Genomic DNA, 26594 nt, shown 5'->3' with positions numbered 1-26594 from the left:
CTTCCTTTTTACTCCTTTCTGTTAGAGTGCGCTTAATGAACCGATGACGGCGACACCTGCATTTCGCTTCCTGGTGTTTTCGAGCCTGTGAAATCTGCTTCCGGTGAGAACGGTTTATGTGGGATCAGAACGCGGTGCCCTGTCGATGTAGATCAACTTCTATTTGTCCTGAGAGCCCCTTTCACGCACAGCGTCCGGGATTCGCGACATACCGTTTGCACGCCCTGTACAAATTTACATAGAGCTTGCATACAAAAGTCTGATTTGAACATGTTCTCAGTAGCCAGCGCTCTCCGATCAGCTAAAGAAGCTGTCTGAGGAATGAAAAAAAGGGCGCGAATGTGCGATTGCCAAACGGAATTCAACAGCGCCTCGTTTCTCATTTTGTGACTTTAGTGGGGAACAAAAAGAAGTCATTTTTTGTATAAATCGTTTGCCCGCTCTCCTTGGACCTTCGAGTCGGTGCTTCCCAAAACTCTGATAAGCCGCACAAAACGGACCGAATTTCCATTGTTCAGAATACTCGAGCTACCGGTTTCTCAAATTCTAGGCGATCTAAAAAATTTTCGATGTTTGCATTTGAATGCGGCTACATTATCTGGTGCAATGTGGAGGAATTACCTTTATCCTTTGATTCCTTCATAATTTTGGGGTTTAAAGGATTACACACTGACTGCAGCATGCTTTGTTCCTTTGTTACACCTTGGTTACACCTTGGTTACAACCAAGAGTACCTCGGTTGCAGAGGGGCGCAGCTTTCTCCTGTATAGACAGATGATGATGATGATGATAATTCTTTAGGGCGCAACGGCATCTGTGGCCAAAGAGCGCCATGGCACAAGGTCGTTTTCATTGCTCAAGGTGGGGGTCAAAGACCCATTTCCCTAAGCATTTCATCCTAAAGAAGCCGAGCCCCTGTCAGGGGAAAGCGGTACCCATTGCATCACCGGTAGGTATCCGGCGGCACTGGGGATCGAACTCCGCACCTCCCGCATGCGAGGCGGATGCTACTAGGCCACCACTACGCTTTTATGCGTAAACAGCGTCGCTTCGCCGTCCCATGCCCTATCCTTAGAGGGGCGCGCGGTTTTGATTGAGAAGGCTATCCCAGAAGGCAGGAGAGTAGCCGTTCCCGTGTATGATACGGCTGTCGCTGTCATCTGTTCGGAAGGGAATGGAAAGTCTGGGAGTTGTAAAACTTCTTTTCGAAGCTATAATTAGTGGTTTTTCACCAAAAAAACCCCAGTTTCATGTAAGTGTACATAGGATTAAGCTTGCTTTTCGCGTTGTTGTAGTGAGAAGGCTCACGTTCAGCTGAAGCACAGCTTTTATCTGTCGCTATATGCCCTCGTTAAATGCTTTCGTATGATGAACACACAGAAATTCTAGTATTTGCTACTGTTCCGGCACGCGACCCCTTCTAACGCGAAACTTTTTCGTCTTCAACACCTCGATGACCATATGCATCCTGTGGAAGGTGCGCTTTGAATGGTGACAATCCATTAGCAATCAGCTGTTGGCCCATAACTCCCCCCCCCCCTTTCCCGGCAGTAAAAAAAAATACAGTGCGGCTTACGACTGCACTCCAGCTTAAAGCGGTAGTAAAAGAGTTATTCAGGCACCTTTGCCAGATGACTTGTAACATGTCTAGCATGCTTCTGACTTCACGTGGTGCATGTGTGAGAAAGCCTTGCATATACAGGGTGTCCCGGCTAACTTTAGCCAGGGTTTAAAAATATGCCGAGGCACTCTAAGACGACGCGACCAAATGCGTGTCGCTGGCTGTTGTATGGAGCAAGTCGCACTATTTTTGTATTCTGCCTGATTGCATAACTAGTCGAGATTAATTTCACCAACTTTGCAAGAATCGAAGTTAGGCGGAAAATCCCAATCAGCAAGTTGTAAAACGGCCCGCGAAACGTCTGATTGAACTGTTTTCAACTTTACATCTGTTACGTAGTAGATTTTTTTCGCTCACTGCAAGTGCCGGCGAAATGCATAATAAAAAAAATGTTACGTGAAACGCCTGCTTGCGCATTGCGATTTCGGTGCTCTCAAACGTTCCGCCTGCAAAGGAACAGATCATTTAGCCAGGTGTGCTGCCGCTTAAAATGCAACAGGGCCGCAACGAAGGCTCTGGCTGTGCGATTTAGCGCCAGCTCTATGCCTTTCAGTTCGCAAACCCTGAAAAGAGCCCCAAAAATTGCAAAAGTAGATAACATGCAGTCCAAGTGTCGCCCGGTCACTCACTGAGTCACTCACTCGGACACTCGCTCGCATGCACATTCACCTATTCTTGGGTGTTGCGGTAGAACAGCACGCACGCGCACACCTCAGTGGACCGATATTCGACGGCCATCACTGCTGCCTTAACGTACGTCACCACAGGACCTATGCAGTCTTCGGGCACTCCTTCCATTAGCAGCTCCGCATATCTCAATCATCTCGACTCGGCACGTGCGGTAAACGAGACCATCTAAGCGCAAGGTACTGGCAGTAAACGTCGCGAGCGGTCTCAGCGGGACGCCTACACAATGGCCGCGGAAATGAGATACTTCCTCTCATCCCTATCTCTGCACCGACTGCTATGCCTGAAGGCAGACGTCGGCGATGCTCGGGATGGTCCTTTCCCGCAGGAAAACACTGAATGGCACAAGTGCAATGTTACAAATACAACGCGAATCACAACCAATTGTATCGTTGTCACTGGCAGTGTATTCTTATCAGGCAAGTTTCCGCATTCTCTCCTGGGAAGAAGAAAGCCCAGTGCAAGTAACTATTTGATCCAGAACTGCTGAGTAGCTCGATTCTGGATGAATAAAGAATAAAGCGGAAATACTGTAGTCGCCCCAAAAGCAGCAGTACCATTCGGATGTTACTGCGCACTGAAAATAGAAAGGAAAACCCTTATAGATTCCGCTTACCTAGTCTCCAGAGATCTGCACTGATGGGTCATGGGCGTAGTTCTTGCGTTTCCTCTGGTAAAGCTAATGCTCTCTGTGTTCAGACATGAAAGGCGAAGACACGGGGATGCTTTTGTTTTGACCTAACTGAAGCGTATCGTTTGGTACTTAGGCCACGATGGAAGCAATGGCAGGCACAGCTCACCGCTTGGGAATTGTTGAAAGAGTCTGCGTGACCACGAGGGTAAGGACAAGTGAAAGGGGATTCATAGTTACGTAAAATATCAAAGCATTTATTCTAATTTTATAAAGGTGAAAAATATGATGTAGTTAACCATCGGGCGATCGTTATACCTCGTTGTTTTAATATACAGAAAAAAAAGCTTAATCGAACGCCTGAAAAGTTATGTGGAGAAATTTAACAATTTAAAACCTCGCCAATTTGGTTTTAAGACGAGTTTTTAAATGAAACTTGCAAGAATAATGTTAAGCTAAAATTGCGCTTCAGGCTAGTATCATTGGCGCTACTATACTCATCAATTATTTTAAGCCCATTAATTTATTAACCATGCGAAGCTGGACGCTTTGAATGTGACTTGTCCCTACCAAATGTTTAACCCTAAGCTATTTCCACGACAGTCGACAGGCACCTGAAACTGGTATTTCATGGGCCCCGATTGTTGTACCCCTTTTATTCCTTATTTATATCACTATTCTTCCGTGGTGCCTACTGCAATCTCACGCTGTAGAGTACACTGCTCAATTATACTGCTACAAATTTCTGGTTTCATTGCAAAATAAACACAGAGAAGACGCCTCTGAGACAAATAACTGCCACGTACGTGGCATGTTGAACGATAGTGCTATCAAATCCACCTATGTGATTTATACCGATCGAATATATATATATATATATATATATATATATATATATATATATATATATATATATATATATATATATATATATATATTGCAACATTGCTCTTGAAAGCATTCTAGTTGCATATTAATTAGAACACAGTAATCCTCTCAAACTGCATATATATATATATATATATATATATATATATATATATATATATATATATATATATAACCTGAATCGTTCTTCAGATGAAGGCCGGTGGCCGGCCGAAACGTCAAGTACAGTGCGCCACGTCTGTTCTGCATCGTGTGCATATATTTGTGCGTGTGTGTGTGTGTGTATATGTGCGTGTGCATGTGCGTGTGTGCGCGTGTGCATGTGCGCGTGTGTGTGTGTGCGTGTGCATGTGCGCGTGTGTGCGTGCGTGTGCGTGCGTGTGTGTGTGTGTGTGCGCGCGTGTGCGTGTGTGTGCGCGTGTGTGTGTGTACATGTGCGTGTGTGTATGTGTGCGTGTATGTGCGTGTGTGTGCGTGTGTGCGCGCGCGTGTGTGTGTGTGTAAAGAACAGCATGAATTAAAAATATTCGACTAATTATTACTCGCCCTTCTTGCATTTACATTAGATATAATCTGTCAAACCCGCTCTGGGGCGAAAAATTGGCATCAAGGCCATCTAGAATTTTTTTTTCGTTGAAAGTCAAACACCATGCAATGAGTCTGACGCCTGTGGTGGCAAAGACGTCATGTATCAATAATACGGGCCTTGATCAATTGCGTGTTGCCGAAGGCACCTCAAGTTATCTTACGTGTTGGAAGAACTGTCTCATGGTGCTTTGGACGAAAAGTAACGACGGCAAAAATGAGCACAATAAAGCCCTGCAGCGGTACTGGCAAAACAAAACTAGCAAACCAGAAATGATATGTTATCTAGAGAGTGTCACGGATTTCCCCGGAGAACACTCGGACCGAAAGAATGGACTAGGCGACAGGTGTACCCACACAGACGCACATTTAATACACCCTACGTGACACCCACTAGCACACAAAACTAAAACAAAACTAACACAAACCACAAAGACTATAAATACACACGACCCGGGAACACTGCTACTAGCGGCTATTACTAGCGTTCTACTGGTAGCGGTCAGCGTTCGTGCTCACGGTTGGTTCGGAGCGGATGCGATGTTGCATGGGTCCAGTAGCCGGCGTCGAGATGGCGTTCTACGCGCAGAGGCTGGCGTCGCTGGCTGCGTCATACAAGCTCCCGGTCCAAGCGCCCGTGAAGGTGACGTCGGTGTTGTGGGCGTCGGGGGCACCACTCGTATAGGTGGCAACAGCGCTGGAGACACCCCTGGCCGTAGCAGGTGGTTGCGCCATCTGTTGACTTCCCGGAACGGGCTCAGGAACGGCAGGAAGTCCGCTGTGCGAAGCCTTAGAACAAGAGCTCACCGGAGCAGCAGCCGGCGTCGCTCACTTCCAGCCGAAGCGTCCCTGGCCCGCCGGAGCCTCCGCTTTTCTGTTCTTCCCCCTCCTGCCTAACTTTCCCTTGCGCTTTTATAGCCTTCGCGTTAGTCCACGTTGTTGTTGTTGTTAGCCTATCAACGTATTCCTTGTCGTCGTCTTCTTCTCTTCGCCGCCAATCATCTCTGTCAACCTCACCGAATTCTTCGTCTTCAACTTCTTTAGTCTTCGGTTAATCCACGTCATCCTTATCGCCAACCTCGTAGTATTCTTCCAACCTCTTTCGTTCATAATTTTGTTTTAGACTCTCTATTATATGTGACAGAGAGCCCGTTTCGGGCTGTGTTGAAGAAGACTCTGATAACAAGCTTTAGGCCGGCTTTTCTCCGTCGAAACATATCGCAAACAGAGGTGAAGTAACCCACTTCCCCAAAAGAGGACCCTCTCTCTGCCCTCGCCCTCCGTTACACTACGCCGCTGGTGTTCCTATTCTTGCTCCCCTGCTTCTGGGTCTTTACGCCTCGTTTGGAAAGCAGCATGCTCCGCACGTTCGACAACGCGCTGGGGTTCGTAATGTGCACGGCAGCGCACGCAAGCTGCGTCGGTACTCCGAGCCCTGTATTCCCTTTCTTCACTCTTTTCTCCTTTGTCTTAATGTCTGGCGGCTGTTATCGGCAGAAAGATTTTCTTCACTTATTGAGGGAACCACAAACTGCACCTGGTTATTTTACCCCAATGTAGCCTATCAAAGCAGATCGTAATCTGATTAGTCCTTGTGCCTTTCTCTTCTGTCGTATTTCTTTCTCCCTCTCAGGGAACCCGAACTTCCGTAAATATGGAAGTACGTTACAGTAACTCAACAAGAAAAGAAAACGTAGTAGCAAAAAAAACTGCTCATGAAAGACAACCCATTTTATTTGAAATTTTACAAGCCTTTGCCAAATAGATACTAGGAATGAGTAAGCCAAATACAGGCTTCAAGCTTACTTTACTGCCTAGAGCACAAAACAAAACGAGACAAGTTCTTTTGTCCGAACGTTGCCTAAGGGATTGAGGCTCACCTCAACCCTTGTTAATTTTGTTTCGTGTTGTCAAGAGTCCCATTTTCCTTCCTTCTCTCTACCATTTAATGCCCTGTAGACAGTTATAAAGATTTTATATCGAGTTGCTCTGGTCCCATATTTAAATGCAAACTTATTTCGAACGGTAAAGATACGCAAAACACAACTTGTGGTAGAAAAAAGTTTTTAGACTCTTTGGAGGGCCATTTTTTTTTCTCACCTCAAGGCGGTAGGCGCTCGGTCACCATGAGGTATGAAATTGTGAGCTGCAGAGTACTGACGTCACGGCCGCCATGTTAAGCCTAACCATAACTAAATATTTAACCTCATTAAAGCGGTATTGGTGTCCAACATGTTCTACTTATTGATCCGTTACGAATAATTCATTATTTAGATCATGGCGTTATTGGTTAATTCTAAGCAATTAAATATAAGCCTAACCAAAACTAAATATTAACCTCATTATTTATTATTGATGTCTAACGTGTTCTACTCATCTAGAGGATTCCAAATATCTAATTCCTTTTATGGCGACCTCATTCATTACTGAGTTATAAGCGAATAAACTTAGTCACGTCACTAGTTAATTATCACGTCACAAATCAATCACCAGTTCGCTATACTAATGACATCAGCAATTGGATTGCCATATAAATTTGGTATGGGGGCCGCCATCTCAAATTCCTTGGACTTGGGAAAATTTCACGCGTAATGGAGGTAGTAGCAGACCCCATGAAATCGATAAACGTGATGAATAAGAGCTACCGCTCTTAAAAAGAAACACTTCTAGAAATGCGGCCCTAAAAGCATGAAAGGTTGCTTTATCGGTTGTTCGATAACTTAATGGCAAGCTACGATTGGGCATGGGCTTCTTCATAAAAGTCCTGTTTTTGATATTAGCAAAACCTGTTTCTGGACAAACATGCTTTTTTCATCATCTATGATCACCCGGGGTCACACTCACAAGGCCGCAAAGGCCGTCCTCCTTATTGCTAGAAATGGAACGCCATTTCAGCGAGACACAGACATTCCATGTGTCTGGGTAGAGGCTATCAAGTTGATTGCACCTGTGATCCGATTCACAGAACAATTTTTTTTCGCTTTAACTAGGCAGTGCAATATCGGCTGTTGTGCGTAATGTATTTATTATGCAAAGGAGGAGACACCAGGTCAGTGCAAGGACGGCAGACCCTGTAATTCCTAAGCGGGCGGTTTTATAATCCACGGACTTCCCAATAAGTTACTTCGGTCAACTAATGTTCACGGCCTGCGCTAAAGTTGCGAAGCCTGCGTCTCGCCATACTGCGCTATCCACACGTTTCGCGCAGACAGGCCCAAGACACTTTGTTGATTTAGCTTTCATTTACTTTTTATTGGTCTTATATTACTATCACGCGCTCAAACACAGCTGTCTTTTTTTTAGGACATTTTATTAAATCATACATGAACGAAGTCGTTTCCATGGTACCTTCCGCAGCAGTAAGTTAGCGAGGGAGTTGTGGAACGCATGCAGCGATTGCTCGGGACGACAGGAACAATATTAGTAAGAAGATATGAAGATGGCATCCAAGCAGTCATTAAAGCGCACAGGTCTCTGAAGTGAGACGATTGGGAGAACTCTTTAAAAAAAAGTAATTTTATACACGGCGACACTTCGACAACGACGAAATTTATCGATTTTTTCTGCACTTGCAGCAAAATGATCACTTTGTGTGCCTACTGAACAACCTACTTGGTACAGACTTGCACATACTCGGAAAGACAGTATATATGCTGAGCAAGCAAGTGCCACACTTCCTTTTTTTTTCTGAGGGAATAAGTAGGTTTAAAAACAATGACGATATGTGTTTCTCATTTTACGCGAAACATGCGAGGGGGGGGGGGGTACTCTCTCGTGGTTTTACTGCATGTTGTGATGTAACTTGATGCAGACTACTATGGCTGCAGACACTTTTATGAGGAGACCACTCCCACGGATAGCAGCCGTGACCTACATGATAATAAACTCATTGGCACACGGATGAGCCAGTGGTTTTCTTAGCTAAGATGAATCCAAAGGATGTAAAATTTGATTGCATTAAGTAGAATGAATAAATCTTAAACGTAAATTTTTAGACGTGGCAAGCTTCCGCTTAGAGCTCGTTGAGTTGAACATACCAGCAAGCGAAATAAACGACTCTTATGCGCTATGGGGACAGTATATTCACGTAAGGTCTCGTTTTGCGCAATGCATTCACATAACGGCTTTAAATTACAGTTTAATAACTACTTTAAACGAGACAGCGATTTCAGTGGGAGGGGTAGCGAAAGGTTGTGCTAGTGTCGGATACCCTCATACTATATTGTGAGTGTTCAATTAACGTCCATGAACAAACAAATAAAATTAATAGAAAACAAATAAAACAAACACTAAGGGCCCGGGACATTAGCACTGCGGATTACCATGGGTCGTGTGGTTTCTCTGTGCTTGCTCTGCGTAGCCTTGCCGTAATACTGGGACATGACATCAAAAATGAAGGAAACTGTTAACGTACTTTTACAAGAAAACGCGCTAACCATCCATGTATGTGTAGAATTGATATCACTTTAAATATAAGCAAGGGAAGCGAAATGAGGGGCTTGTTATGCATACGAAAGAAGCCAACAGCCGCAGAAACTGTGGCTATTGGCTTCTTTCACATGTGTAGTGAGCCCCTCATTCTGGCAGCCTTGATGCCATAGTAAGCATAAAAGGGTTCTCACATAGCTTTCGCCCTCGCCGTTCGATGACGTTCCACGTCTCGCCAGCGGTAAACATAGGACGTGCTACATCCGCCGCTTATGAACGAGGGTGGCGCTGGTGAACACTCCCAAGGTTAGGTCACACGTAAACATAAATACCCCCAAAAGCAGAAGGTTCGACAGCCGTCGCCGTAGTTCAGTTGGTAGAGTAAAATGACGCGTTATTCGGAGGTCGTGGGTTCGGATCCCACGGGTCCCACGGTTCGAATACCAACTGAAGTAGCACGGCTACTTCATGTGGAGCAACAATGAGTTCCCATACCATACTACAGAATTTTCACCAGCAGTGGAAACGTATCGAATGGGAACCCTGTCTCTAGTTCTGCCGTCCGCTGGAAACGTTGAGACTTTCTTTTTGTGTCGCCTACGCAGTGTGTGTCTATTCACGTCGTCGAGTGAAAATACGAACCTCTGTTTATGCAGCAAGCGGCTTTTTTGCGGTATTCTTCGACATGAGCCCTTCCGAGACCTGAAGTGAGGAATCCCATACGTAGTTCTCGTCTATCCCCTAATCCGCGATAGCACAGTATGTGTCCGTCCTTTAGTGCTGTATACGCCTCACCTGTCCTCCTAACTTCGCTAAGCCCTATCACATCCCATTTAATTCCCGCTAGTTCATCGAACAGCACTGCTAGGCTAGCCTCACTAGATAAATTTCTAGCGTTAAGCGTTGCCAGGTTCAGATTCCAATGGCGGCCTGTCCGGAGCCAGAAATTCTTAGCACCCTCCGCTGCGTCACAGGTCTGACCGCCACCGTGGTCAGTTGCTCCGCAGCCGCTGGGGACTGAGGGCCGAGGGTTAATTGGTTTGTTCATAGAAGGTTGTGGCCAAGTACTACACCAGTGTGACCATGTCCTGTTCTGATGAGGGAGTGCGTTGTCGTTTCTGGTCACCGAGATCAGGCCGCACACCAGGCCTCGTTATGAATTTCCATCGACGCGATGATTTTATTTTATTTATTTTTTCAAACCCGGTCCCGGTGGAGAATTGCGCGGCACCAGGATTTGAGCCCCGGTCCTCTTGCACGCTTCGAACCCGACCGCGGCGGCTGCGTTTTTATGCAGGAAAAACGCTAAGGCGCCCGTGTGCTGTGCGATGTCAGTGCACGTTAAAGATCCCCAGGTGGTCGAAATTATTCCGGAGCCCTCCTCTGCGGCGCCCCTTTCTTCCTTTCTTCTTTCACTCCCTCCTTTATCCCTTCCCTTACGGCGCGGTTCAGGTGTCCAACGATATAAGAGACAGATACTGCGCCATTTCCTTTCCCCCCAAACCAATTATTATTATTATTATTATTATTATTATTATTATTATTATTATTATTATTATTATTATTATTATTATTATTATTATTGCACGCGAGGCGGACGCTCTACCTCTACGCCATCGCTGCCTCCCTTATATATATATATATATATATATATATATATATATATATATATATATATATATATAACCCGCTACGGGCCTCAATGGCTTTGGCATTCGGCTGCTGAAACAAAGGCCGCGTGTTCGATCCGGGCTGTGCCGGCCGCATTTAAGATGTGGCTAAATACAAAAACACCCGCGTGCTGTGCGATGCCAACGCTGGTTGAAAACCCCGAGTTGTCTAAATTGACCCGGAGCGCACCGCCAAAGCATCCCTCGTAACCCGTATGCCGCTCAGAGAGGTAAAAAACGCATACAATACCGGAATTTTTTATTGTTTGTAACGTTCAAACTTCTTGTGCCTCTTGTGCATAACTTGTGCCAGACACGTATCCAAAGGGGACCCAGGAAGACCCCCCCCACCCCTTCCCCCCGCCCTCCCCTTTGCCGGTATGAAGCTCATTCCCCATTTCTCTCGGCAGGGATCTTTTTGGGAATGGACCACCCAGCTTACATGTCGACTTCCCCTTGTTCTTTTCGGCTTTATTTTTTTTAACTTCGTCAATTCCTTTCCTTGCGTGTGTGTACCTACTCTTGTTTCTGTTAAAACATGTACACATTTAAAAGTGCGCTTATTTTTTAATACCACCTCCCACTTTTTCTCGCCGTAGCCTACGCAACGTAACACGTGCACCCCTTACGTACTCCCCGGCCTTAAAACACCTGCTGAAGGGGACAAGCGTAAAGCGGCCCTTGCACCTCCACGTCTATAGCGTGCGGCAGCCGTTAGCTCGGCAATTTGTGACACTCCGATTTTGTTCATCCTTTCAGGATAGGGTAATCAGGTTGCAAAAACACTATTGAAATGCCTTTTGCTGCGATTCGAGCTTTTGGCTGCGTGCGGAAAATGTCCTGTATGCTCGTGTTATTTACGAAACGATGAGGAGGAACAGTGGAGCCCTTCTTCTCTGCAGTGTGTGTACCCACGTGTGTTGGTTGCACGTTCACGAATGACAATAAGTGCCTAAACTTGCTGTAACGCCTGTTCGAATGGGCTTGAATTAACCTACGTTCTTTTTTACTCACTCCCACTTTTTTGTGAGCTCCTGAAGAGGAGACAAAAGATACGACATAGACAATACTCACTAGATAGCGGCACAGGTCCTGGAAGAAGCCGAGAACTGTATTTTCCCGACAATAAAGCTCCTCTCCTAGCTGCCGCGTCTACGATTCCGTTCTCTAATGTGCTGAACAGACTTTCCATAACCGGGTCTCAAAAGAATATGCTTCGCTCACTTCAGCGTTACTCACAGCGATGTGGTTAGTTTTTCCTGAATTCTTTCTGGTTGCACGGAGTGCCTATCGTATCTCCTTCATACGGCTCCAACTTTGCCGCTCCACTTTTGGGCTCGAGAGATATCGAAGATGAGCTGAACGCTATTTTTTTTTTCAAAACATTGTGGGTGAAAGAAAAACGTGGCCTGGCCTGTGAAAGCTCACAACTATGCTGCCCGGATAAACAACGCCTGTTTATTCAGCTCAAAAACCTAGCTCTATTAAATGTTATCTCGTTCAGAGGCGCTATTTTAAGCAGCTTTCAAGATTTCTTCAGTGAACTGTTCTCTTTATTACGCTCTTTAATTTGGTGCGCGAGAACCAATAAACATCCTGACCAAGTGAACCTCCAACGTGGTCCCATCAATAGGCTGGGGAGCCTGCTTTCTTGGCGGCTTGTTCAAACAAGACAGACTATAGTGACCGTTTGCTTGAGCAAGCGGGCGCTGTACTCAATCCGTGCGTTTCTAAATGTGTCGAAAGAGTTGGTAAACAGCACGAAATTTGATTAGAGCATCGTGGCGTCTTCTGAAATTATGATTACTTCGCGGGGCCACACCCAATGGCAGTGTTCTATGTATAGAAAGACTGAATGGGGCGGTCTGTCAGACGCAAGGGCGCTGGGTATAGTAGAGCGTTGTCGGTAAGTGTTGCACCATCTGCTGCTCATTGTCGTACTCATATGACGCAGAGGCCACACGGCGAAAGCAGAGAGCGGTTTTCGCCCCTTTCCAATAACTTTTTCGGCGAGAAGATCGGCATTTTGTTCGGAACGTGTTTTCCGGGCTCCTTACAGTAATGTCAGCATGTAGTACGTGGCTCATTCCACGCCGAACTCACCAGACTTTGCGCTCGGTTCTCCCTGACTGCTTTCAGAAAATGTAACGCGCTGTATCCCGCTGCCAAAACTAGTTTCCCTGAATAGTTGTGGAAAAAAATTGTGGTCATGTGACAGCCCTTTCAAGTTTCGAGACGAATGCAAAGCTAGTTCACATTAAATAAAAATTACAAAAATTAGTCCTTCTACTTGTACTCTCTGAATTTCTTCTTGAACAATTCAGAAGCAATTCACTTTTTTAACAGATCAGAATCAACAGCCAGCATAAAATGTTTTATATATTTTCATTTACGAAATTGAGACCAAAAAGTACCCTTTTTACAATTATTTTTTTTAGAAAACGTATGCGACTTTTGTGAGCAGTATAAAAAACTTATCGACGCGCGCACTACTTGTTAGGAATGTTTGAACTTGAATAAAACACAATAAGTTAATGAAAAAAGTTCCGAATCTGCAAAAAAGCGTGATTCGCCGCGTGTTGAGCCTTAAATGTTTCAGTGACGTGGTCCAAGTAAAAATGTAAATGCCCCTCATTATATACGCTCAGTAATAGCGCTCAAAATTGCGCTCGGTGATTTTTGCTTGGAGCACGTTTTGTTTTAGGCGAGAAAAAAAAAGTTGGGCTGAGGCTTAGCTAAAGTGTTAAGCCTGGATATCTCGAAGCGAAAAGCGTTTAGCAAGACGTGCCTCTCGTGATTCTGGCGTTTCAGCCGCTTGTCTAGCTTTGGACTTTTCATATCTTCGCTGCTTTTGAGCCAACTCCAACGCTACCACTTCTGGGTCTTCTCCTTCCATGGCGAAAGTTCAGACGACGGAGGCAGCGCGCGGCGGCGACGACGGCTGCGGCAGCAGCGGCCACCAACGCTCCGCGTGACGTCACTCGGTTTCGCGCATGCGCAGTTGTAGCAAATCTGTAGTGTGGCTCACGCGAAGCCCGGTGTTGACGAGCCTAGTGAAGCTTTTCGCTTCAAAAATCGGAAGTTAATGCTTCACCGCTGGGGATTGTTGGCCCATAATGCCGCTGCACTGCGTTGCATGCTTTCTCCAGTTTCTAAGAGGTGCACGCCGGCCACTTTGTGTGTGCGCTGCTTTTAAAAGTGCGCCCTGAGAGTTGCAGAATAAAGTTGCTTCCTTCCTGATGAAGTGAAGATTCGAGTTCAACTTTAGGATACGCCCTCGATCCTGTCCTGCGGGGCTGGGTACTATGTTCGTATGCAGAGGTGGTGTTCGCGCGTCTGTATAGCTAACAGCTCGCCCTAGCGGCGCCGTCTTCGGTTGATCACAATCCCCTGCACCCAGGAAGCACAAGTGTTAATCCACAGGGCTCGCATGGGATACGCGCTCACTGCAGACGTGATTGGAAAATGATGATGATGATGATGATGATGATGATGATGATGATGATGATGATGATGATGGCCTCAGGCTTAATGACCCACACCCACGGCCGGGGATTGGCCAGGATGCATTGTTGAAACAAACGTACTCATGGACAAGAAGTGGAGTATTTGAATAATTTTGTGTCTTAGACTAGAATTTGTACAAGCAACTGAAAGAAAAGGAACGGAAAAGAAAAAGCAGTTAATTCTCATTCTAGCAGAGGAATCTCCCTGATGTAATTAGATAGTCATGAATATAATCGCACACGGGTGTCAAGGCATATCCCTTGGAGCTTGCCCCGAAGGAGCTAGAGGAGAATCGGAATAAATAGAGGAAGTCCTAGTCGAGCGAGGGGGATCTCCTGGTCCATTCTATGGAGAGAAGCGGAATGCCGGCAACAGTCACGTGCACAAAGTGTAACACGGGTGTCCGTCCGCCCATCAGTACAGCACACGAGGGACTGTCCCGGCTACCACGAAGTCGTCGCGATAACCACCCTGCTACTAGCATGCATATTTGAAGCCGTCTGCTGGTGTGTGGTTTCAGAAAGTGCGCTTTGAACTTAATATTTCGTGCAAAATAAAAATTCGCAGTAAACTTTCCGGAAGAAAATCGATCGGCATACGATACTCAACTTATTACCTCTTCCATATTTACTGGGGCGACTTTAGTACGTAACTACAGGTGAACCTGCCTTATAGATCGAATATTATTATTAACACTTTCATTATAAGAACACGCCTCAGCACCTGACCACGCTGGATACTTTACTGGCGCAGCAAAATGCCTTGCTTTGTATTTGGGATAAGGGCTGTATTTCATCTCCACTATTAGGCGAATAACGGCTTTTACACATTTCCTGACCCCGGCGAAAGGCGTCGTCTCCATGCAAGAAATGGACGGGCGCAAGAGAAGCCAAAACGGAACTTCCGATGGCAGGACTCGCCCCTCTATACTCTCTGCGCCTGATGCCCGAGTCACGTGATACCGCGCGCGCCACTGCTCTTGTAACCACCGTGAGTGAGAAGCGCAGATTTCGGCTACCGTACAGGGTGCGGGAACATGAACACCAGAACGTGTGAGTGAATGGCACATTAGGATTTCGAAGTGCCGCTGCAGTGTTGTGCAGAGCAGTGGCATTACGAGACAATAATCACCGGTGGTGATAGCGCTGAACTTCAAAGAGTATTTTCTCGCTGAAAACAAATAGGCCTAGGATAAAAATCTCTGAGCGTAATTAAAGTAGCATTAGCTGTACAGTGAGCCGCATTTTGTGTTATTAATTGGACCGCCTGTTTATGGAGTTTAATGCTCAACACGCGGCGAATCGCACTTTTCTGAAACTTCGAGCATTTTTACGTTAACTTGTTCTGATCCAGTTGAAACATTTTTACCTTTTTTCTGCGCACATTCATTGAAAAAAAAAAGAATTGTAAAAATAGTACTTTTTGCGCTAAAATAGAGAACTAAAGACTATATAAAAACTTTCCTGCTTGCAGTTTATAATTGATTAATATCAAGGTGCTATGCTTCTACACTGTTCAGGAAAAAAGTTGAATGTAGAAAATGAATACCTAATTTCTGTACATTTTTTACTGTGTTGCACTTATGTGGGAAATTCAAAGGACTGTCACTTGACCAGAAAATATTTTCCCCCTATGGTATTGAGGAAAGTTACTTTCGGCAGTGCGAGAAAGAGCCGTAAATTTTTTAGGAGAAATCGGGGACAGTCAAGCGCAGACTCTGGTGCGTTTGGCAACGGATAACCCCCGTACGAACTGCAAAAACATGCTGAATTGGGTCAGTAGCAGTAGCTTCATAATTTCGCCTCGCTTTTGTCTTCATCTCTTTGCGCGGGTGGAACTAAGACGCACATAGGATTTGGTGCGATCCGTTTTCCACGAACTATTTCAGCCAGGTTAAAAGTGCGCTCGTGTCTGGTTTTAAATATCTTTCTTTGATGCTAGGTGCAGGAAACCTTAGCTTTACATTATGCCGACAATTTCTACGCATGTGTCTCGTAGCCAAAGGAATGTGCTTACCTATGTTCCCTGTCCCAGAAGGGCAGCTATTTCAGAAAATTCCAAAGGAGCTTTGCTATTGCGTGCCTCTCAGTTCGTGAACACTCAAGGGACTCAGTGCGAACGTTCTCCACTGGCACAATCCACCTCCTTAAGTAGAGCAGATAATTTTCACACTCACAGCGACAGCATGAGCAGCACTCGAGGTTGTGTTGATTATGATGCCTTTGTGGGTGATATTAAACATCACCCATAGCGGTACAGTTGAAGCACAGAGGCCAGTGAGCTTTATGTAAATATAAGCGTGCAGGCCGAGTCCGTGCACAGCCGATACAGAACAATGGGGAACCTGCGCTGCCAAGGTGGCACTGCAATTGTTTCATTCGGTGACTCAAAACTGCTTTTGTCAGCAGCTTGGGCCGCTGCAAACGCGAGAACACATTCTGCGCGATTAGATATTCGCGTTTGGCTGACAGCATTCATTGCCTAGCTTCTCTCGGCGTAGCCCGAATAGCTGACGCACGGCACGTGCGCCTTCGACAAAGCGCGGAGGCTCACGCCAATAAGCGACTGAAGGTGGCGCGGAAAAGTACTAATAGTACTACCCAAAACTGCTTGCTCTTCTCGCTAGGCAGTATGTTATGGCGCTTTAATCGGCACCGCAAACTTCAGCGCAAGTTCCCCATTGTCTTCTCTCGTGGTAAGCCCCGTGCATCACAAAGTAGGCAGAAGGGAAAGCCGCCGTTTCGAAGTGATGCGTCACAAGCTGCTTTCCGAACTTCTCGCAAAGCAACCGTCGTGAGCATCCTATATGTGAAGATGTTAAACGGCCACACGTCCAAGTTGTATGCTCAAGATCCCCACTCGCAGAAGGGACGTACAGTATATTTATAGAAACAGGCTGCGCGTTGCCAGCAATACTTGGAGCACCGTCTTGTAATGGTGACCCGCATTGCCGAACAAAGTTGCCCGCATAGGCAATGCTATTCTATCCGCGGTACACATCTTCAGCGACCAGGTGCGTTAACTGCGCTCATCGGTTTCATAACAATGCGGGCCGCCGTCGGTCACCCAGAATGTGTAGGCGCTTAGAATTGTCAAAGATTACGCCCTCGCTGCGTAGTGGCATGCTTGTTTGGTTCAGCAGCCGCTTCGTGGCGCCACTGTCGCCGTATCGCCAGAGGGTCGTGCATCGCCGCTCCGCCCGAAATGTGACGCCGCGAAAATGACGTTTTCTGTCTTTTTATTTTCGAACATTTTCCCAGCGAAGATGGATGCGCTCGCGGCTCATGAACGCCCCCTGCTGGCGACCTTGTTGATGACCTTGGTAGCTATCTCCAGATAGTGCTGCAGCTATCACTGCTGATACTGTAGAAGCTTGGGAAAGTTGGCGTGACATTGTTTTTCAGCAGCGAATGGGACAAAGGACGAGACAAGTGCAGACACGGCACTGAACTTACAATTGGTTTTTATTGGGGCAATTTCCACTGCTTAAATACAGTGGCAACCAATCTCAAATCAAAAGACAGATACACAAAACAGATTGGCGATAATGACAATTCCTGAGCACAGGTTTCCAGTGGCGCAAGACCAGCTGCGCACGTTTTTCTATTCTCATCAAGGAAACGTAGTTCTTTATCAGAAAGAGCTATTGAGGCAACGCTTACGCATTCATCTTTGAATTTATGGATTTCATGGGCTTCAATGATTTCACGGATGATTTTAGTTCTATTATTTGTCAGCACTCGGCACCGACTGAAAACAGGATAACACGACGCTTTCGTGTTCTTTTTTCTTTCCTCTATGCAGTCTCTGGAATGAATGCCAAGGTGACAGGATGCGGTGCCGCTCACGTTGTTGTGTTCCCGCAGCCGGTCGTTGAGGCAACGACCAGTATGTGCCGTGTAGTGCTTGCCACATGAAAGCGGAAACCTGCACACAACATTGCTGCTACATGGTACAAAACCTTTTTGGTGTTTCTTATCGCAGCCTATCATCCTTGCATTGCTGCTGTTTACAATATGGCAGAGTTTGAGCTTATCGGGCGCGGAAAAAACAACGTTTACATCGGCACGCGCGCCCACCCCTTCCAGATTATGTGAAATGCGGTGTAGATAAGGAATAACCACACACTTTCTTTTTTCTTGCTTGAGCCTTTCAGTGGAATCTCTGCGGCCTCAATTGATCGACTTCTTGCAAGAAAACCCAGGGAAAGGCTTTTCGGCCTGATCTATCGATATAAAAGATTTATATTATTCCTTTCCCAAAAAGAAACTGTTGGCAAGCGTAGAAGAATGCATTGATTCCTTTGGTGCGGTAGCTTTCCAGAATTCTGCAGGCATCAGCAATAGCAACTTCTTGAAACTCCTTACTTTTTACCTTAACTCGACTTTTTCCACCTGGAAGGAATCTGTTTACCTCCAGAGCAATGGCGTCTGCATTGGTTGATGTCTAGCTTCGATACTAAGTGACATTTATCTCGCGCACCATGACAGGCACCTTGACAGTCAACTAGACGAAAGCATGGCTCGTGTTTTTAGGTTTGTAGATGATTTTTTAGTTTTGACGACATGTGCAGATACTGACGCAAAGACCTCGGTCTCAAAAGTTTTATCAATTTTTCACACCTGTCTTCACCCACTTGTTTTAACGCATGAAACGCCTTCTGAAGGAAAGTTACGGGTTATGGGGGCTTAACGGCCCAAAGCGACTCAGGCTATGAGGGACGCCGTAGTGAAGGGCTCCGGAAATTTCGACCACCTGGGGTTCTTTAACGTGCACTGACGTCGCACAGTACATGGGTCTCTAGAATTTCGCCTCCATCGAAATTCGGCCGCCACGGACGGGATCGATCCCGCGTCTTTCGGGTCAGCTGCCGAGCGCCATAACCACTGAGGCACCGCGGCGGGTCTGAAGGAAAGTTAAGTTTTTTAGATCTTGCCATGTTCCTCAAAAATAGCCATGTGTGCTGGCGTTACGAGCCACGATGCCAGAAGCCCCTCACGCCTTTCGCTTCTGCACATTCTAAGCTTGTAAAGCGCGGCATCATGTGATGCAAGAGAGCTATAAAAATCATGTGGTACGCTTACAAGCAGCAGGATACCCTTCCGACCTTCTGATTGCTGTATCAGGGAAACTGTTAAGAGAAATCATTAATTCAGGCCGCAGAGATTCGACTGAAAGGCTCAAGCAAGAAAAAAGAAAGTGTGCGGTTATTCTTTATCTACAGTGCATTTCACATAATCTGAAAAGGATGGGCGCGCGTGCCGATGTAAACGTTGTTTTTTCCGCGCCAGATAAGCTCTCCAAACTCTGCCATATTGTAAACAGCAGCAATGCAAGGATGGTAGGCTGCGATAAGAAACACCAAAAAGGTTTTGTACCATGTAGCAGCAATGTTGTGTGCAGGTTTCCGCTTTCATGCGGCAAGCACTACACGGGACAAACTGGTCGTTGCCTCCACGACCGGCTGCGGGAACCCAACAACGTGAGCGGCACCGCATCCCGTCACCTTGACATTCATTGCAGAGTCTGCACAGACGAAAGAAAAAAGAACAATAAAGCGCCTTGTTATCCTGTTTTCAGTCAGTGCCGAGTGCTGACAGATGATAGAACTAAAATCACCCGTGAAATCATTGAAGCCGATGAAATCCATAGATTCAAAGATGAATGCGTAAGCGTTGCCTCAATAGCTCTTTCTGATAAAGAACTACGTTTCCTTGATGAGAATAGAAAAACGTGCGCAGCTGGTCTTGCGCCACTGGAAACCTGTGCTCAGGAATTGTCATTATCACCAATCTGTTTTGTGTATCTGTCGTTTGATTTGAGATTGGTTGCCACTGTATTTAAGTAGTGGAAATTGCCTCAATAAAAAACCAGTTGTAAGCTCAGCGCCGTGTCTGTGCACTTGTCTCGTCCTTTGTCCCCTGCGCTGCTTAAAAACAAAACTATCATTAGCCTACACGCTTCCTTGTTTCTGTAAACATTCTCGACGTCTCTACGCCATCAGGGTTGTGCAGTCCCGCAGGTTCAATTTTAAATAATGAAAAACCTACTTACGTAAGCGTAATTAAAGAGGTTACGATGAGGCAGGGTGTGTGTAGAATTTGCAGTGCCGGCTTAGAAAGCACCAAACCGTTGTAACGCGACAGAAAAAAACAAATTCAAAGGCGGCAGTGATGGGGTGACAGTGCGCTAACAGAGGTGAAGGCACGAATACCTCGTTTTAGGTTCGCAATTTGCTGCAGGCGGATGTTCTGATTCCAAGGCCGGAATCGCCTAGGAGCGTGCTGAAGATCCAGCAAGTAGCGAGAGGCGTCCGCTGTTTGCCGGGGCACATGATTAGAGGGGTTCTTAGGGGTGCTCACGTAAGTTCTCTGTGGCTTTAGTTTGCTACCCTTACGTGTGCGTGAAATTATTTCCCTAGAGGGCTAGGAGAACGGGAAGGCCGCAAAACAAGACCTTTACGGAGCGCTGCGTACAAGTGTGGAAAGAGCCGTCAGAGCATCCGCTTGTGCTGTTGGAAAACACACGTGTGATGGGGGCGAAACAGTGGAAGTAATACTCTTGTCTGGGCGAGTCGGTTCATCTTTGAAAGAATACGTACTTGAGCGAAGAGTGTGTGTTGTGAAACCTGCCTGTACCCGATGGAAAGGTCTGTAAGAAGCAGCTACTTTGAATTCTTTTGGGTAGTACTTGGAAGTGGGTTCTGCGCGTGTCGCGTTTGTCTCTTAACAGCTGCCTGGTTATTTTCCGCAGTTCTTAATTTCATCTTATGATGGCATCACAGAAAAATTTTTGATACCACAGCATATTACTCTCATCTTTGCTGTTCGAAAAATTCACCTCTAAAATGTTTTTGCTCTTTCGCGTTGAATTTAAAGGCCATTTTTTGTTTCTTGTTTCCGGATTTTTTATTTACAGTTTTACTTTTGAAGATCTAAACTCCTCTCTACTGATGTAGCGGGAGCTTTTGTTTGAAGAAATGAACTCTGATATTTCTCCTGGGGTTCGCCTCCCCATATATCGCCTTAATTTAAGATCTCGCTTAGTTTCGCGTTGAGCAGACAATCGCCGCTTTTAAGCTAGGGAGAAACAAAACCGTAAAATTACTCCACGTCGACTAACATCGTCTATCATTTCACTGGTCTCCATTTTCCTCTCGTAATAAGAGTTAATGGTTGGACTCCGCCCCTATAAGGCACAGTAATGACTCGCGTAGTTCTTGGAACTCACAAAAACCTCGAGAGAGCGATATCAGTTTATTTTACTCTTTTCCACGCACAAGTACGGCTTTATTACTCGTATGCGTACTCATTAGAACATCTTTGTCTCTGCTCCCGCACCCCGAGAAACGGAGAGATGCTCAGCGGGAAATGTGAAGGGCTTTCACGAAAGAGTGAATTGATTGCAGAGCCATGCGGTAAGCGCATTCCGTTAATCATTCCAAGAATGGACTTACCTGCGGAGTAAACATCCGCCGCACGTGCATGAAAAGCTATCGTTTCCGGCGAGCTTTATGGCGGCCACGGGCGCTGCATTCATCCGCACATTTTTTTCTCCTTGGCGCAAATTTTGTTCCGGGTACTTAGGAACACAGTGTAGCCATTTAAGTGGAACAGCCAAGCGTAGCGAGGGCTTGCTCATCGCTTAGTGCTATGAGTAGTGAAAATTCTTGGAAGCGTGCAAAGGTGCATTAGGCCTTGGTACCAGCCTGAAATAATTTTTTCCTCCTACTCCTGCTGTACCTAACATATGGCACTTGATAAGCACTTCTCAGAGAAGTGGCGGTGCTATTCTGCTTTAGCCACACACACAAAAAGAAAATGTAATGAGGAACTAGAATTATATCAAAAGGATGTTTTCTTGAGCTAGTCGGTACATGTTCACCCGGTAAAAGCACAGCACGACTAAGACAGGACAAAAGAAGGGGACGGATACAGCGCTGTGTCTCTCCCCTTCTTTCTTCGTGCCAGAGTCGCGCTGTGCCGTTACCTGCAGAATTATATCGCAGTTTACTGAGCATCTACTTTCTAGTTCTTTTACTATGCTAGTTGAAAACGAAAAGACAATGAGGCTGGTGCAGCGTGCAGTTACCCCTAAAAAACTTTGCGGGGCCTCTTGCAAACTTGATTTTACCTTATTCCCGACCAACGCCGCATCGGAGCTCATTCGTCTCCGCTATAAAGCGTCAGCTGGCCCGCCGCACTAACCTACTCACAGCGAAATGTACTTCGTTTTGAGAACCGAATGTAATTAGAACCACAGTTGTTTTCCTTCAGAACGTGCTGTCTTAGCAAATGACAGCGAGAGAATGCCACGCGCAGGCTTCCTTCGAGTGCAGCTGCAGCTGCCTTGAACCGTACGTCGCCAGGTTATTCCAAAGTACGCCCGCTCCAACAATAGGAGCATTCCCATCCCATTGTTCCCGCTCCGAGAAAGGCGGGAGCACGAATTTCTCGGCTGTCCCAGCTGGCGCGTGGTCTGGCTTTGCCGAGGAAAGTGCGTGGGAAGTCGCAATAGCTTTTATTTCGTTTCCCGTTCTCTTCTTCCTTCGTTCAATTCTCTCTCCGGACTCGAAGTGCTTTCAGAGTGGCTCACTTTCGCGTGTCTTGAGGTGTCTTCGGCTTCATTTTTTATCTTTTTTTTCCCAGTTCCATGCTATATGCAGCCTTCTCCTTCCTGAGCTTTCCGACCCGGTAACCTAAAGGGGTGGTGGGACAGGGTTCTGCGCTGCTACATGCCTGCCAACACCTCTGACGCAAGAAGCTAGGCGCAATGCTCCATATTTCTCTTGTGTGTCTCGCAACCACTGCACATTTCTCTTTGCGCAAATTCCTTCACTATCTGTGTTCTTATCCTCGTTCAACAATGTACAAGGAAGCGGAGGATTCGGAAGACACGGCAGTTTTCTGTGTTGACGCCTTCGTAGCAACACCACAAGAACAAGCGGTTGGCGAAGTCCTGAGACAATGGAAAGTCTTCGTGATGAGTTTGGGGCGTTTGCGGATGAAGCAAGGTTTGACTTTGTCATGTGGAAAAAAAATTACGTCTTGACTCGAAATTAAGCTCCCTGCTATTCTTAGCACTCCCCGTCTTTTGGCGGCCGTGTTCAGAAAAAAAAAATACTTGCAGTACTGAACTTGAACACACATCGATTATAAACATGTCCCTGTATGCATGCTTGATTTATGAGGAATGGTCGCCAGCCCGCCTCAAGAACATGCGCAATAGCGACATGTACCACTTCGGCTTTTCTCCGGGCCTATAACTGTTCAGGTTTTTGTGACCTTATGATTTCGTCACAAAGTCACATGACCTTTATCGACCAGTCACCGTGGCCCACCGTGGCAGGTTGGCCGTCTACTTTCTCGTGACCCGAGCGCATGAACGGACACCGCCTTTTCTTGAGAACGGGACCTCGAATATGCTATCACATTAAACGAGCCTAACACAGTGCAACAAGCACAGATTGTTGTAGCAAAAAAAAAGAGAGAAAAATATGGGGCAAAAGACAAAATGCACCACACCCTGGTCTCGTTTTTTCATCGTCAAACAGCGCACAAAAAAACACCAGGACACTTGGAAGGAAGGACACGGGCGAGAGCGCAGTGGCAACTGCAGTAAACGGAAAAACACTCAATCCCTCGGTGAGGACGCGTGCATCGTTTCCGCACGTGCCATTAACATAAAACCAGACAAAACGTGCTTTGTCTGTATCTCGGTGCACTGTTGTTTTTGTGCACTGTTTGACATGGAAAAAATGAAGTACCAACTGGCCCAACGTTTTACCTTGCCTGGTTTTGACTGTGGTGCCTTTCTTGCTACGGAAACTTGTGCTTACTTTGTGCCGATGTGCCTAAACTTATAGAGGGCATACACCGCGGTTTTGCGGAAACTGCGACCAGCAGGCGGCTAAATGGAGTGGTGCTGTGGAATGTGCGCGCAGTGCTGCGTTTTAAGATCGCACGTAATATGAAACGGAGCGGGTAAGCGCATTCCACTCGTTGCCATATGTGGATCCTTGCATACAACGGGAGCAGCTTGGCGCATTGCAAATGCCTTGGAGCGATGGGCGAGCATTCAATTTGCGAGCAGCGACCAGCGCACCTAGCCCACGCGGAAATTTGGCAGCCCGGTTTACAAGGACGGTGCCGCTCTTCGAGGCACACATTCTTTGTAGCGCAATTAGATTGGCGGCAGAGACTATATATTTTTTTTTTTCTAGATGGCGAAGGCATGACCAAGTTTCTTTTTGTCGTTTATAATGCGAAAAAAGCCGGCGGCCACTGTTCGACGTTGTCCACAGACATTCTGACTGGAACTGAAGCCATTATTTACGTCACCAAAGCACAGAAATCCGATTGGCCGGATGGTTGTGACGTCGCTGCATCATTTTGATAACGTTACATCAGGATGGCCGCAGCGATGTTGACAGTAAGGAAAATTTTCACGAGCATTTCTTGTCAGAACGTCCAGAAATTTGGAATAAAAGAGAGCCGCAGTCGGTTCCTTTTTTCAGCTTTGAGTAGATTATTTAGGATTTACACAGTTGTATTTGTGGAGATCAAGAACTTCACCACGGATATACGCCTGCCCCACCCATCACGCCTCTTGTTTAATTTCTAAACGAAGCATGGCATCAGCTTGGTCTGCCAGTACTAGTACTGCCCGTGCATTCTGACATTTAAAAAATCAAGCGTTATTTCAAAGCCATGGCACTTCAGTGCACCGCAGAAATAAGACACCGCGATAGGCAGTGCAAGAGAAGAAAAAATGCAAGACCCGCCGTGGTGGCTAAGTGGTTAGGGCGCCCGGCTACTGATCCGGAGTTTCCAGGCTCGAACCCGACCACGGCAGCCGCGTTTCGATGGAGGCGAAACGCTAAGGCGCCCGTGTGCTGTGCGATGTCAATGCACGTTAAAGATCCCCAGGTGGTCGAGATTATTCCGGAGCCCTACACTACGGCACCTCTTTTTTACTTTCTTCTTTCGCTTCCTCCTTTATCACTTCCCTTAGGGCGCGGTTCAGGTGTTCGCCGATATGTGCGACAGATACTGCGCCATTTACTTTCCCCAAAAACCATTTTTCAATTTTTTTCCAATGGCGATCGAACCCACGACCCGCAACCGGCAGCTACAGTGGCGGCTGCATTGCTTCCCATTCTATAGGGCGCCTCTTGCTTGGCTGTACAGGCTAATATTGAGTTCCCACTATCTCAATAGCGGCGGACTGGGTAGGGCTATCAGACCCTATGCGGTGAGTTAACATTTCTAAGATGGGCAGTGTGCGCCCTTTTATTAGCCCGCATTATATAGGAAACCTCTCGTGGTCGAGTGCCGCGAATTCGCGACAAACAGTTCGTGAGCTCCTGCATCATGCTGGAACGCACGATGAACTATACCCCTATTTAAGAGAATATTTGAAGCTCTTCGGCAACCACATAGCAGCGAAGTTCCATCTCACGCCTCATAATCGAAGTTCAATATGCCGTTGTTTGCTCGGAAGAAACACTGCAGGAGCCCCGTTGGTTTTCTTTCACTTTTATCGTCATCGCATAAATGCGGTAAACAGATGAGAGTTGCAAAAAAAAAAACGCATCTCACTTCATTAGATTCTATGTAACAGCTCTGTTTTGAAAAAAAAAAATAACAAACGATGTTTTTATATTCGCATCAATAGGCTACAAGAGATCGTTTAAAGGTGGTCTTTTTGCTACTTCAATTACCATTCAAAAAAAAAATTCTTGTTATTTTAGCTAACACGCTATTTCTTTAGGTTCCCAGATGACCCATAAGACATCTATAGACGAAGTGTGACGTGCAGTAACAAGGGGGAAAACAGCTGTCTTAGCGATAGCGACAGCAATTCTGGAATCCTGCTCTCGAAGTGGATGCTGCTGATGAAGCGGACGTCACATCCGGATTACATCAAAACTAATACTTAGTCGGTGTTTGAGGAGTGGTGCTGAGATGAAGAAAAAAGGAAGGGGGACTTACGAAGAGGAAGAGGACTCTGCCTATGGGGCAGGTGTGACGATCAGGGGCAGGTGTGACACTGGCCAGTATGAGCGAGAGTGTTTTGCCGGTATAGGACAACGCTAGAGGTATGACATGAAGGAAAACGAAATACGGGATGTACTTCAGCAAGCAAATTTTGCCGTGTAAAACTCGTTTATGGGTGATGTTGGTTTACTTGGCATGCTGATCGCATATTACAGGATTTTTCTGAAGTAGTGGTGGTGGTGAAAACATTTGTCGAGAGAGAGAGTGAAATGCTGCCAGACTGGTGGGGCCCTTAGTTTTGGGCTCCAATGCTGAGGACCGCAAAGCGTATAAGAGAGTGGCCAGCAATAAATGTGAAACTGCACCCCTTCAAGATGTTAAGATGCAAAGATTATCCAGGGTTCATTTTTGCAAAATGCAAGCGTCAGCTCTGCATTATGAACAACTGCTTAACAAGATTCTATATACGATGTGAGGCGGAGCTTATCAAAGTAGAAGGAAGCCCAGCAGTAAGCGAAAGTTAATGAATTGATTTTTTCTGCATACGACGCCTGTTGTCGATTATTCGTGACGAACCT

At 46.2% G+C, this 26594-nt stretch overlaps 1 long non-coding RNA gene across 1 annotated transcript in view; it reads right to left on the bottom strand.

Annotated features, from left to right (window-relative positions):
* The window catches only part of LOC144123582 (uncharacterized), a 30985-nt gene extending 14847 nt beyond the window's left edge, over nt 1–16138 (bottom strand). The window contains exon 1 of the long non-coding RNA XR_013313116.1: nt 16034–16138. This is a non-coding gene — a long non-coding RNA (uncharacterized LOC144123582). The remainder of the gene's footprint in view (nt 1–16033) is intronic.
* Between the last annotated feature and the right edge of the window lie 10456 nt (nt 16139–26594).

The sequence above is a fragment of the Amblyomma americanum genome, chromosome 3, assembly GCF_052857255.1.
Source record: "Amblyomma americanum isolate KBUSLIRL-KWMA chromosome 3, ASM5285725v1, whole genome shotgun sequence".
In the NCBI taxonomy this organism is placed as follows: Eukaryota; Metazoa; Arthropoda; class Arachnida; order Ixodida; family Ixodidae; genus Amblyomma; species Amblyomma americanum.
Note: the sequence above shows the minus strand (reverse complement) of the source record. Positions and strands in the feature narration are given on the sequence as shown.